Source organism: Oryx dammah, unplaced genomic scaffold (genome assembly GCF_014754425.2).
Source record: "Oryx dammah isolate SB20612 unplaced genomic scaffold, SCBI_Odam_1.1 HiC_scaffold_17, whole genome shotgun sequence".
Classification (NCBI taxonomy): Eukaryota; Metazoa; Chordata; class Mammalia; order Artiodactyla; family Bovidae; genus Oryx; species Oryx dammah.
The window spans coordinates 67,238,442-67,250,141 of record NW_024070201.1 but is presented as its reverse complement, the minus strand read 5'-3'; positions in this window follow the sequence as shown (position 1 = coordinate 67,250,141).

Here is an 11,700-nt window from a genome sequence, read left to right as displayed (position 1 = left end):
ACATCACGCTAAATACTGGGCTGGATGAAGAACAAGTTAAAATCAAGATTGCTGGGAAAAGTATCAATAACCTTAGATATGTAGATGACACCACCCTTATGCAAGAAAGCAAAAGGAACTAAAGAACCTCTTGATGAAAGTGAAATAGGGGAGTGAAAAATCTGACTTAAAACTCAACAGTCAAAAAACTGAGATCGTGGCATCCAGTCCCATCACTTCATGGCAAATAGATGGGGATACAATGGAAACAGTGACAGGTGTTATTTTCTTGGGCTCCAAAATCACTGCAGATGGTTACTGTAGCCATGAAACTAAAAGATGCTTGCTCCTTGGAAGAAAAGCTATGATGAAATGAGACAGCATATTAAAAAGCAGAGACATTACTTTGCCAACAAAGGTTCATCTAGTCAAGGCTACGGTTTTTCAAGTAGTCATGTATGGATGTGAGAGTTAGACTATAAAGAAGGCTGAGTGCCGAAAAATTGATGCTTTTGAGCTGTGGTGAGGAGCAGACTCTTGAAAGTCCCCTGGGCTGCAAGGAGATCAAAATATTCAAGCCTAAAGGAAATCGACCCTGAAATTCATTGGAATAACTGATGCTAAAGCTGAAGCTCCAAGGCTTTGGCCACCTGATGCAAAAAGCTGACTCACTGGAAAAGACCCTGATGTTGCGAAAGATAGAAGGCAGGAGGAGAAGCGGATAAGAGAGGATAAGATGGTTGGATGGCATTACCAACTCTATAGACATGAATTTAAGCATGCTCTGGGAGATGATGGAGGACAGGGAACATGATGTGTGCTTCTGTCCATGGGGTCTCAAAGTGTCAGACATGACTGAATGAGCAACAAAGTGCTATAGAAACTTACAATTAAGAACCTTATAGCTAAATGTCTGTTAAATCTTCTACTAAATGGGCTTAACATATCCAAAACATAGCTCTACTTTCCAGTGTAAATGAACTCTTGCTGTTGTTGTTAGTTGCTAAGTCATGTCCCAACTCTTTTGCAACCCCAGGGACTGTAGCCTGCCAGGCTACTCTGTCCATGATTTCCCAGGCAAGGATACTGGTATGCATTGCCATTTCTCAAGACGATCTTCCTGACCAAGGGATCAAACCCATGTCTCCTCCACCGGCAGGCAGATTGTTTACCACAGAGCCATCAGGGAAGCCATTCCCATCTTGGCGTTCATCCTGTATCTAATTGCTCAGACTTTGGAGTCATCCTCAATTATTTTTATATTTACTATAATCCTGAAGCCTGTTAATATGTCTTGAAAATGTGCTGAGTTAGCCCACTTGTCTTCACTGTTACCAGTAGTACAGGAATTCAAGCAGCCATCATCTCTGGGAACTATTTCAGTGACAGCCTTAGTGGTTTGTTTACTGCTAATCTGGTTTAATCTACATGTAACTATCAGAGTCATCTTCTACTGTTATAAATAGGATCATAATCACTCTCACTCTCAAAATCTTCTTATGGTTTGCCTCACATTTAGAACAGAATCCAACGCCTTGACATTTTCAAAGCCTCATATAATTTAATTTCAACCTAGACTCCTTCCTGCTTCAGCTATGCTGATTATCCCTTAATCATACTGTTGTTTCTGTTGTTGTTTAGTCCCTCCGTCGTGTCTGACTCTTTTGTGACCCCATGGAATGTACCCCGCTAGATTCCTCTGTCCATGGGGTTTTTCAGATAAGAATACTGTAGTGGGTTGCCATTTCCTTCTCCAGTATATTTTCCCAACCCAGGCATTGAACCAGAGTCTTTTGCATTGGCAGGAGGATTCTTTGTTAAAGAATCCCAGGCAAGGATACTGGCATGCATTGCCATTTCTTTCTCAAGAGGATCTTCCTGACCAAGAGATCAAATCCATGTCTCCTCCACTGGCAGGCAGATTTTATCAGTATCCTTCCCTGAGCCACCGGGAAAGCCCTGATCACACTGGTCTTCCAGCAATTCCTTAAGAGATTTTCACTTGAGTTTCCTACACCAGGATGTTCTTCCTCCTTACCAGACTCCCTTCCCTTCCTCTCTTCATTGAGGGATCTCCTTAAATATCACCTACTCAAAGAAGTGTTCCCTGACAATGTTATACAAAACAGAAAAGTCACCACAACTCTATCACTCTTTTTTTTTTTTTCTTTATTTTACTTTACAATACTGTATTGGTTTTGACATACATCAACATGAATATGTCACATGTGTACAGGTGTTCCCAATCCTGAACCCCCCTCCCACCTTCCTCCCCTTACAATCTCTCTGGGTCATCCCAGTGCACCAGCCCCAAGCATCCTGTATCCTGCATTGAACTTAGACTGGCAATTTGTTTCTTGCATGATATTATACATGTTTCAATGCCATTCTCCCAAATCATCCCACCCTCGCCCTCTCCCACAGAGTCCAAAAGACTGTTCTATACATCTGTGTCTCTTTTGCTGTCTCGCATAGAAGGCGATGGCACCCCACTCCAGTACTCTTGCCTGTAAAATCCTATGGACAGAGGAGCCTGGTAGGCTGCAGTCCATGGGGTCACAAAGAGTCGGTCACGACTGAGTGACTTGCCTTTCACTTTTCACTTTCATGCACTGGAGAAGGAAATGGCAACCCACTCCAGTGTTCTTGCCTGGAGAATCCCAGGGACGGGGGAGCCTGGTGGGCTGCTGTCTATGGGGTCGCACAGAGTCGGACACGACTGAAGTGACTTAGCAGCAGCAGCAGCAGCAGCATACAGGGTTATCATTACCATCTTTCTAAATTCCATATATATGTGTTAGTATACTGTATTGGTGTTTTTCTTTCTGGCTTACTTCACTCTGTATAATCAGCTCCAGTTTCATCCACCTCATTAGAACTGATTCAAATGTATTCCTTTAATGACTGAGTAATACTCCATTGTGTGTATGTACCACAGCTTTCTGATCCATTCATCTGCTGATGGACATCTAGGTTGCTTCCATGTCCTGGCTATTATAAACAGTGCTGCAATGAACATTGGGGTACACGTGTCTCTTTCAATTCTGGTTTCCTCGGTGTGTATGCCCAGCAGTGTGATTGCTGGGTCATAAGGCAGTTTTATTTCCAGTTTTTTAAGGAATTTCCACACTGTTCTCCATAGTGGCTGTAATTCCTCATTTTGCTTTGATCTCTCTTCATATTACTTATAACTTCTTTAGTTTATCTGCATATGCCTCATGGTGTATTGATTCATACAGAAGTAACTGCTCTTCATAAGGGAGGTTTAACCATACCTTAAGAGATAAAAGGTGTTTGGTTGTTAAAGCATCATATCAGTGATATGAAGGGTCAGCTATGCCTTGATCAAGATATAGAATGGCATAGGCTTCCAGAACATATGTACTTTTAGTAATAATATGTTGCCTATATACATATGGGCTTTCCAGGTGGCTCAGTGGTAAAGAATCCACCTGCCAAGCAGGGTGCTCTTAGAGTAAAGGAAATAAAGTATTTGAATACAACTGGCAACTAATGGTATAAAAAGAGTGCTAAGAAAACATATTTATAAGCAATTTTTAAAAGTGTGATTGTGAAGATCTTGAAGATTAGGTATAATAATAACTCAATTACAGACTTGAGAAGGATTTGCATTTTTAAAAAACTAGTCTCAGTTCATGATTTAGAATTTAAATTAGAACATCCATTTATATACATCTATTAGTTAAGTATATGTGAACTTAAATATAGAAAAAAATCAATTATAGTACAATTTTACAACAGGGGCTGGAGAATAATCATCACAATCTATCTGCCATGAAAAGAACTGCTTATTTCTGCAGGCCACATTCAGAAAATCTTGGAACAATTGCCTTCCTGCTCCAAACAAGAAAGCGTCTTCAACTATTTGTTGCAAGTTGGCATTTTTGCCACTGTCTATACTGTAAAGGAAAATGATCAAAATGCCAACAACGGATAATAAATATTCTCTTGTTCTGTATAATTCTCAGAAGAAAACACATTCTTTTTCAGTCTGTTTTTGTAAAATGTGTTAGTTAAGGTGCCATTGTCGGCACAGTCATGACCATAAAAAAGAAGACATCTTAGGATTTTGCTATTATTCTCACACAAAGATTTCTCAGAAGAAACTGATCTCTTTTCCTAGCTCTTTCAAAAGCAAGTTATATCCTAGCAGTATAACTGCAGTTTTTCTGTTGTTACACCTGCATCCGTAAGAATTGAAAAGAATTCCCCTTTCTCTAAAATAACTAGATAATGAAAGGTTTCATTTACGTTAACATTCCAAGGAAGTGAAGTCAAATTTTTGCCCACCAAACTATTTTAGAACTAATCTGAAAGGATAACATTTAATTTAAGTGTGTATAAGAATTCCCATTTGTTTCAATTCATCCTTAAGTAAATAAAATATTAAACTAAGAAATATAAGTAACAAAATTAAGAGCAAGCAAAATAATGATAGTTGTAGCTATTTATTAAGCACTATACCATCTGCCAGGCACCGAACAAGTCTTTTATATTATTATTCCATTTAAACCTCATAATTGGTTACATACATATCATGTTTGTCACTGTTTGATAGGTCAGGAAACAGGCACAGAAAAATGAGTTAACTATTCATTTAACTAATGAGGTAACTGGTATTCAGATCCATCAAGTTGATGCAAGCAAGGGCTTATGCCTTAATATCTACAATGCTTGTTAAATTCTCATTCACTCATTTACCTCATTTATTCACCTTTTTCTTCTGTTAAGAATTTAATTAAGAACATGATGTTAGATATCTGAGTCACTTTGCTGTATAGCACTAATTAACACAACACTGTAAATCAATTATACTTCAGTTCAGTTCATTTCAGTCTCTCAGTCATGTCTGACTCTTTGAGACCCCGTGAATCTTAGCATGCCAGGCCTGCCTGTCCATCACCAACTCCCGGAGTTCACTCAAACTCACCTGCATCAAGTCGGTGATGCTATACAGCCATCTCATCCTCTATCATCCCCTTCTCCTCCTGCCCCCAATCTCTCCCAGCATCAGAGTCTTTTCCAATGAGTCAACTCTTTGCATGAGGTGGCCAAAGTACTGTAGTTTCAGCTTTAGCATCATTTCTTCCAAAGAACACCCAGGACTGATCTCCTTTAGAATGGACTGGTTTGTTTTCCCTGCAATCCAAGGGACTCTCAAGAGTCTTCTCCAACACCACAGTTCAAAAGCATCAATTCTTCGGCACTCAGCTTTCTTCACATTCCAACTCTCACATCCATACATGACCACTGGAAAAATCATAGTCCTGACTAGATGAACCTTTGTTGGCAAAGTAATGTCTCTGCTTTTGAATATGCTATCTAGGTGGGTCATAACTTTTCTTCCAAGGAGTAAGCATCTTTTAATTTCATGGCTGCAGTCACCATCTGCAGTCATTTTGGAGCCCCCCCAAAATAAACTCTGACACTGTTTCCCCATCTGTTTCCCATGAAGAGATGGGACCAGATGCCATGATCTTCATTCAAAAACATTAAAAAAATTAAAAAAAAAATTCCTTAAAAAATGTGACACCCTTATGTTCAGATTATCAACATGTGATTCCCTACCCTTCGCCATATTACTTGTGTCACCCTGACAAACTTACTTCCTCTCTTAGTTTTTTCGTCTACAAGTGGGAAAAGTGAACAGAACATACAAACACATGACTGTTAAATGAGATAATATATGCCAGTTCATGGCATGAAAAGTTACTCAATAACTGTCTGCTGTTTTTCATTTAAGAAATGTTATGAGGCACTTTGTTTTTCCTTAGGCACAATTAAGCTCTCCTGTCTTTCTCCAACTAAAATCACTACTGTGTATTAGTGGCATATTCCCTTTTTTGTGTATTTCAATGCCTCAAACTCTTTTTCTTATTTATTCAACAAATATCTCCTGAACTACTACTTCAGTTCAGTTCAGTTCAGTCACTCAGTTGTGTCTGACTCTTTGGGACCCGATGAAGTGCAGCATGCCAGGACTCCCTGTCCATTGGTGATGTTCCTGGTTGGTCCACTCAAACCCATGTCCATTTGGTCCATCCAAACATTGCATCTTTTGTCATTCCCTTTTCCTCCTGCCCTCGATCTTTCCGAGCATCAGGGTCTTTTCCAATGAGTCAGCCTTCTGCATCAGGTGGCCAAAGTATTGGAGTTTCAGCTTCAACATCAGTCCTTCCAATGAACACCCAGGACTGATCTCCTTTAGGATGGACTGGTTGGATCTCCTTGCAGTCCAAGGGACTCTCAAGAGTCTTCTCCAACACCACAGTTCAAAAGCATCAATTCTTCTGCACTCAGCTTTCTTTATAGTCCAACTCTCACATCCATACATGACTATTGGAAAAATCATAGCCTTGACTAGAGGGACCTTTGTTGGCAAAGTCATGTCTCTGCTTTTTAATATGCTGTCTAGTTTGGGCATAACTTTCCTTCCAAGGAGTAAGCGTCTTCTAATTTCATGGCTGCAGTCACCATCTGCAGTGAATTTGGAGGCCAGAAAAATAAAGTCAGCCACTGTTTCCACTGTTTCCCCATCTATTTGCCATGAAGTGATGGGACCAGATGCAATGATCTTCGTTTTCTGAATGTTGAACTACTACTAAATGTGCTAAAATTGCTGGGCACTGAAAGATCAGGAACGTATTGGGCACTGAAATATCAAACCTACTATTAAGGCATATCTGGACTTGTCTAAAAATTTAAGATTTAAATCTAATTCACATCAATTTGTATGAGGTGAGAATACATCTCAAAGGAAAAATAACTAAACTTCACTGAGTGTTTAATAATTCCAGTTTTATTTAAATGTAACTGATGCATACGTGCTAGACAACCCCACAACCTAGATGGCAGATGATACTCTGATGATTCCACTGTAATACTGCTTTTATTTGTATGGAATGGGAGGCCCATGGAAATTGAATAATTTGCCAAAGATTATTCAACAGTCATTTTGTGGAGTCAGTGTCTGGTCAATAAGGTTGAGAACCTACACTCTTGAACACAATATATGTAATTTTTGACCAGAATCAGGGTGTAGTAACCCAGGGCTGGAAAAAAATTTCTCTGCAGAGCACGGTTTTAGACAATTTGTTTTCACTCTCAATACTCCATAGACTGCTGCTGAGTTCTGGTGAGAGGGCAATATGAGTAAAAGGAATTTTTTTTTTTTTAACTGAAAACTCTATAAGAGATTCAAGAAGCAAGTCTATGTTGCCAAGTTAATGGAATGTGTAAACTAAACCAGAGGTGGATTGTACATCAACAGCAATACAGAATATCACTCAAACATGATACCTAAAATGTTTCTCTGGGAAAGATGTCTGACAGTCCCTGTAAAACAGAGGGACAGTGTCCAATATAAAGAATAGTGGAGGTTTTTGGCCATTTTGTGAACTGTTCCTAGGATGGGGTGATACTACCTAGACAGAACAGTATCAGTGATAGATAGGTCAGTAACCAGCAGAATCTGTAGTGATATGAGAAAACGGAACAGAGTCAGCAGACGGGATGATACACAGGGAAAGAAGATTGAGCCAAACAAGCAAACAATAAATGAATGAGGTCTCATGTGAACCCTAGTGAGCCAGAAGTGTTAATGAGCTCATGAATAACATCCACCAGGATTCTTAGACACGCTTGTGGGATGACTTTAGAAGGCAAAATAAGAGTCACTGAACCGTGGATAATGGCTTGGCTGATAATGCTTCTTTCTCTTCTATCTTGGTATAGTCTTGCATATCTCAGATTTTATAAGCCAGGTAGACTCTGTTCTGTGAAGAAGTCTGTGGCCTCTTAGGTGAGACAGACAAATACTTGAAACACAGCTCCATCATTAAGTTCTACACAAAGTCCTACCGGAACATGATCAGTGAGGAGGAGGATTCATTCCCCCCTCTTCACTCTGTCTTGTTCTGATCTGTCTCTCTCCAAAGTTTCCTTTTATGACTATCATTTCTGCAGGAATGTTGCTATGATTTCTGCCAAGGTGTTGCTATTACATAAATTAAGGCTAAATCTTAGTCCTTCAGGGTAAATTTCTTCTACAAATCACACCTCTGCTCCCTCTCTCATTTTATGCCAGGTAGAACCGTAAAACAGAGTAGGAGAAATAAATATACTCAAGGTTTTAAAATGTTTGGTAGTAATGTTCTAAAAAGTCACTGCAAACACTGGGTTAGTGAATCCTGAATTATTTTTGATGGGAAAAATACAGGATTAGGTTCCTATGAAGTTCTGGTCACAACATTTTCATTGACCAATCAATATTTTACATGTGTTTCTATTTAAAGACCCTTGTTGAATATATACTGCAGATTTGTCAACACTGGATTCACAGCCAAGGGTATCATAACTCATGCCTGGACAAAATTTATCTAATATGCTTATTTTGTATGTAAGGCATATCACAGCCTTCTTGCTGTGAACAAGAAGGAACACTGTTAACAACTTAGGAACACTAGCTAGCACTTCAGCACTAAACCTGGGGGCCACTTTAAATGACAAAGTTATCAAGAAAAAGCACAAAAATGCAAAAAAAAAAAAAGATGACAATGAATGAATTGCAAACAAGATGTCTGTTTACAGTACAAAAGCTGTAAAAAGAAGTCAGAGTTATCTTGTTTGGTCTCACCTAGAAATGCACCCCCAGAGCAACTCAAAAGTTTCCTCACTCTTTCCATGTTTGTGAATGACTTGAAAGTGCCAACTCAATTAATTTTAGAGTTCCAAATAAATTTCAGAGAGTGGATGAATTTGCAAATACCTAAACCATGAATAAAGACAATTGACTAGATTAGGCAATTAACATCACATGATTGGTTTCCACAAAATCTTTTTCACTTAAAAACTGATTCTAATTGAGACCTTAATAATTAATACTTGACTATATTTTAACTAGCTAGCCAAATAAAGTATCTTTACCCACAGATGATAATTGATAATACATCAGAAAACACAAGAAATTCTAAAAGCTCTCTTGTCATGATATAATAATTGGTTTTACCTAATATTTCACAGTTTACATATATGTAAATCTTCATGGCAAACGTATAGGTTTGGTACCTTCATCTAAAGAAAAATATACTCAGATCTCTTCTGAAGAAATTTCCCCCAAATGCTTTTTTTTAAACAAATTAGAATGGTATATCATGTTCATCTAATGAATTTAAAACTACTGCTTTGGCCACTATTGATTATAGCAAGAATCTGTTTGTGAACTAAAGTGAACCTAGTTATACAGATCCACTTGCCTTTGAGGCAGCTTTGTCCAAAATCACTTCTAATTGGTGTGATTAACACTGAATGGTGAGAAACTTAGCTACTCATAAACTAAGTTTCTCATAAGTGAGAAACTTAGCCATCATCTGTTCATGCCCAGTTGCTTAGTCATATTTGGCTCTTTTTGACACCATGGACTATAACCCACAGGCTCCTCTGTCCATGGGATTTTCTAGGGAAGAATACTGGAGAGGGTTGTCATTTCCTCTGCTAGGGGATCTTCCTGACCCAGGGGTCAAAACTGCCTCTCCTGCTTCTTTTGAATTGGCAGGTGTATTCTTTACCACTGGGCCACCCTGGAAGCCCATATGATATATCTTGACCATAACAATAATAGGTTCATACGGAGAGTATGAAACACTACATCTGGCTTTATCTTATATGATGCTTAATTTTCTCTTTTACTTTTAACTACATCATTCTAGTTTTGGAGTTCCAGGATTAGGGCTAAAATGATAATTTTCTGTATCATGTCATTTTATCACACAACCTTATAATAAGCTCTCATCATCAAAGATAAACTGCATCTGTATGTTACTGGCAACAGGAACATAGCTGACTATTTCCAAGGCAATTGAGGCTCAGATCATTTGAGTGAGCTGGCCAAGGTTACATAGTCAGAGGTGGCATTAGCCATAAACCCAATATCCTGACTTCTGGACTCCTACTTATGTGTACCATATAACTACTCTTTCTAGCTTATATCATTGCTATAAAGGTCACAATACTGGGACATATCCTGATGGCTTGAGTAAACAAATACAATTATTTGCATGTTAAAAATCCCACTCTACATCAGGAACTCAATTTGACTCTTAGGCACGGACACTGAGCATAAATTATTTTAACTTCGTCTATAATTCATTGTGTTTATCTAATCCTTTTTAATAGACAACTGTTAAGTCAAAAGAGATTTAGTATACTGGGATTTTCTGGTGGGGAAAAAGGTGCTCCATCTATAAATAGGAGATAAAATATTCACAGATAAAAGGAAAACTCATCTTTAACCTCAGGCTTGCTAAGTAAAACCTAGCAAGGACAAAACACTTGACTTGGTATTAATCAAGAACCAGGCTCCCTAGGCAGGAGAGACCGGAACAGGTTGGACTCATGACATGATGCCTGGGAAGTGCCTGGAAATACTGCCCCCCCTGCTGAGACTCCTGATGCTGCTACTTCTGATGCCAAACCTGCTGTCTCTCCATGTTACCCTCCTGTTCACACCATTTTATGCTCATGTCCATTGACTCAAGGAACACATTAAAAAAACTGTCTGTTCCAGGGAAATCAGAGCATTTTTAGTAATCAAATTATGAAGTGTTGGGGCTAAAGACCAATAAATATGATTGATTATACTCTAGATCTTGTGTCTGAAAAGAGGAACCTAATAAAAACAGAAAGCCATGAATCTAGAGCTACAATAAAATCTTCCCCTAAATCATTAGAATGAAAAACAGAAAAATTTAAGGTATCTATGTAACAATGCAGACTGGCATAATAAGTTAATGGTGGTCATCATTGCAGCTGCCTAAATAACATATAAGTAGAGATTCATGAACTAGATTAGAATAAGAAATCAAAAAGTACACCGTATTACAGATAGTCAAGTAAATATGTGTTTAACTGGTACATTAAATTTAACTGGTTAATTAATAACATTAACATTTCTTTATATGCATGTTTGTGTGCGTGTGTGCATGCTCAGTTGTGTCTGACTCTTTGACACCCCATGGATCTCAGCCTAATGTAGAGATGTGTATGTTATATTAACAATGTTCCTGGAAATTTTCTTAACTTCACTAATATTGTGCCATTTCATATTGTCATTGAAAAACAAATACAGAAAATATTTATTTGTATCTTTATTTCAATTATTCATTTGGCCATCTTAATTCACAAATTGAAATATTCAGTTACATATTATATACATATAAGCATTTCAAGTTATACACTATATATATGTGTGTGTATATATACATTCAGTTCAGTTCAGTTCAGTCGCTAAGTCCTGTCTGACTCTTTGCGAACCCATGAATCTTAGCATGCCAGGCCTCCCTGTCCATCACCAACTCCCGGAGTTCACTCAGACTCACGTCCATCGAGTCCGTGAAGCCATCCAGCCATCTTATCCTGGGTCGTCCCCTTCTCCTCCTGCCCCCAATCTCTCCCAGCATCAGAGTCTTTTCCAATGAGTCAACTCTTCTCATGAGGTGGCCAAAGTACTGGAGCTTCAGCTTTAGCATCATTCCTTCCAAAGAAATCCCAGGGTTGATCTCCTTCAGAATGGACTGGTTGGATCTCCTTGCAGTCCAAGGGACTCTCAAGAGTCTTCTCCAACAGCACAGTTCAAAAGCATCAATTCTTAGGCACTCAGCCTTCTTCACATTCCAACTCTCACATCCATACATGGCCACAGGA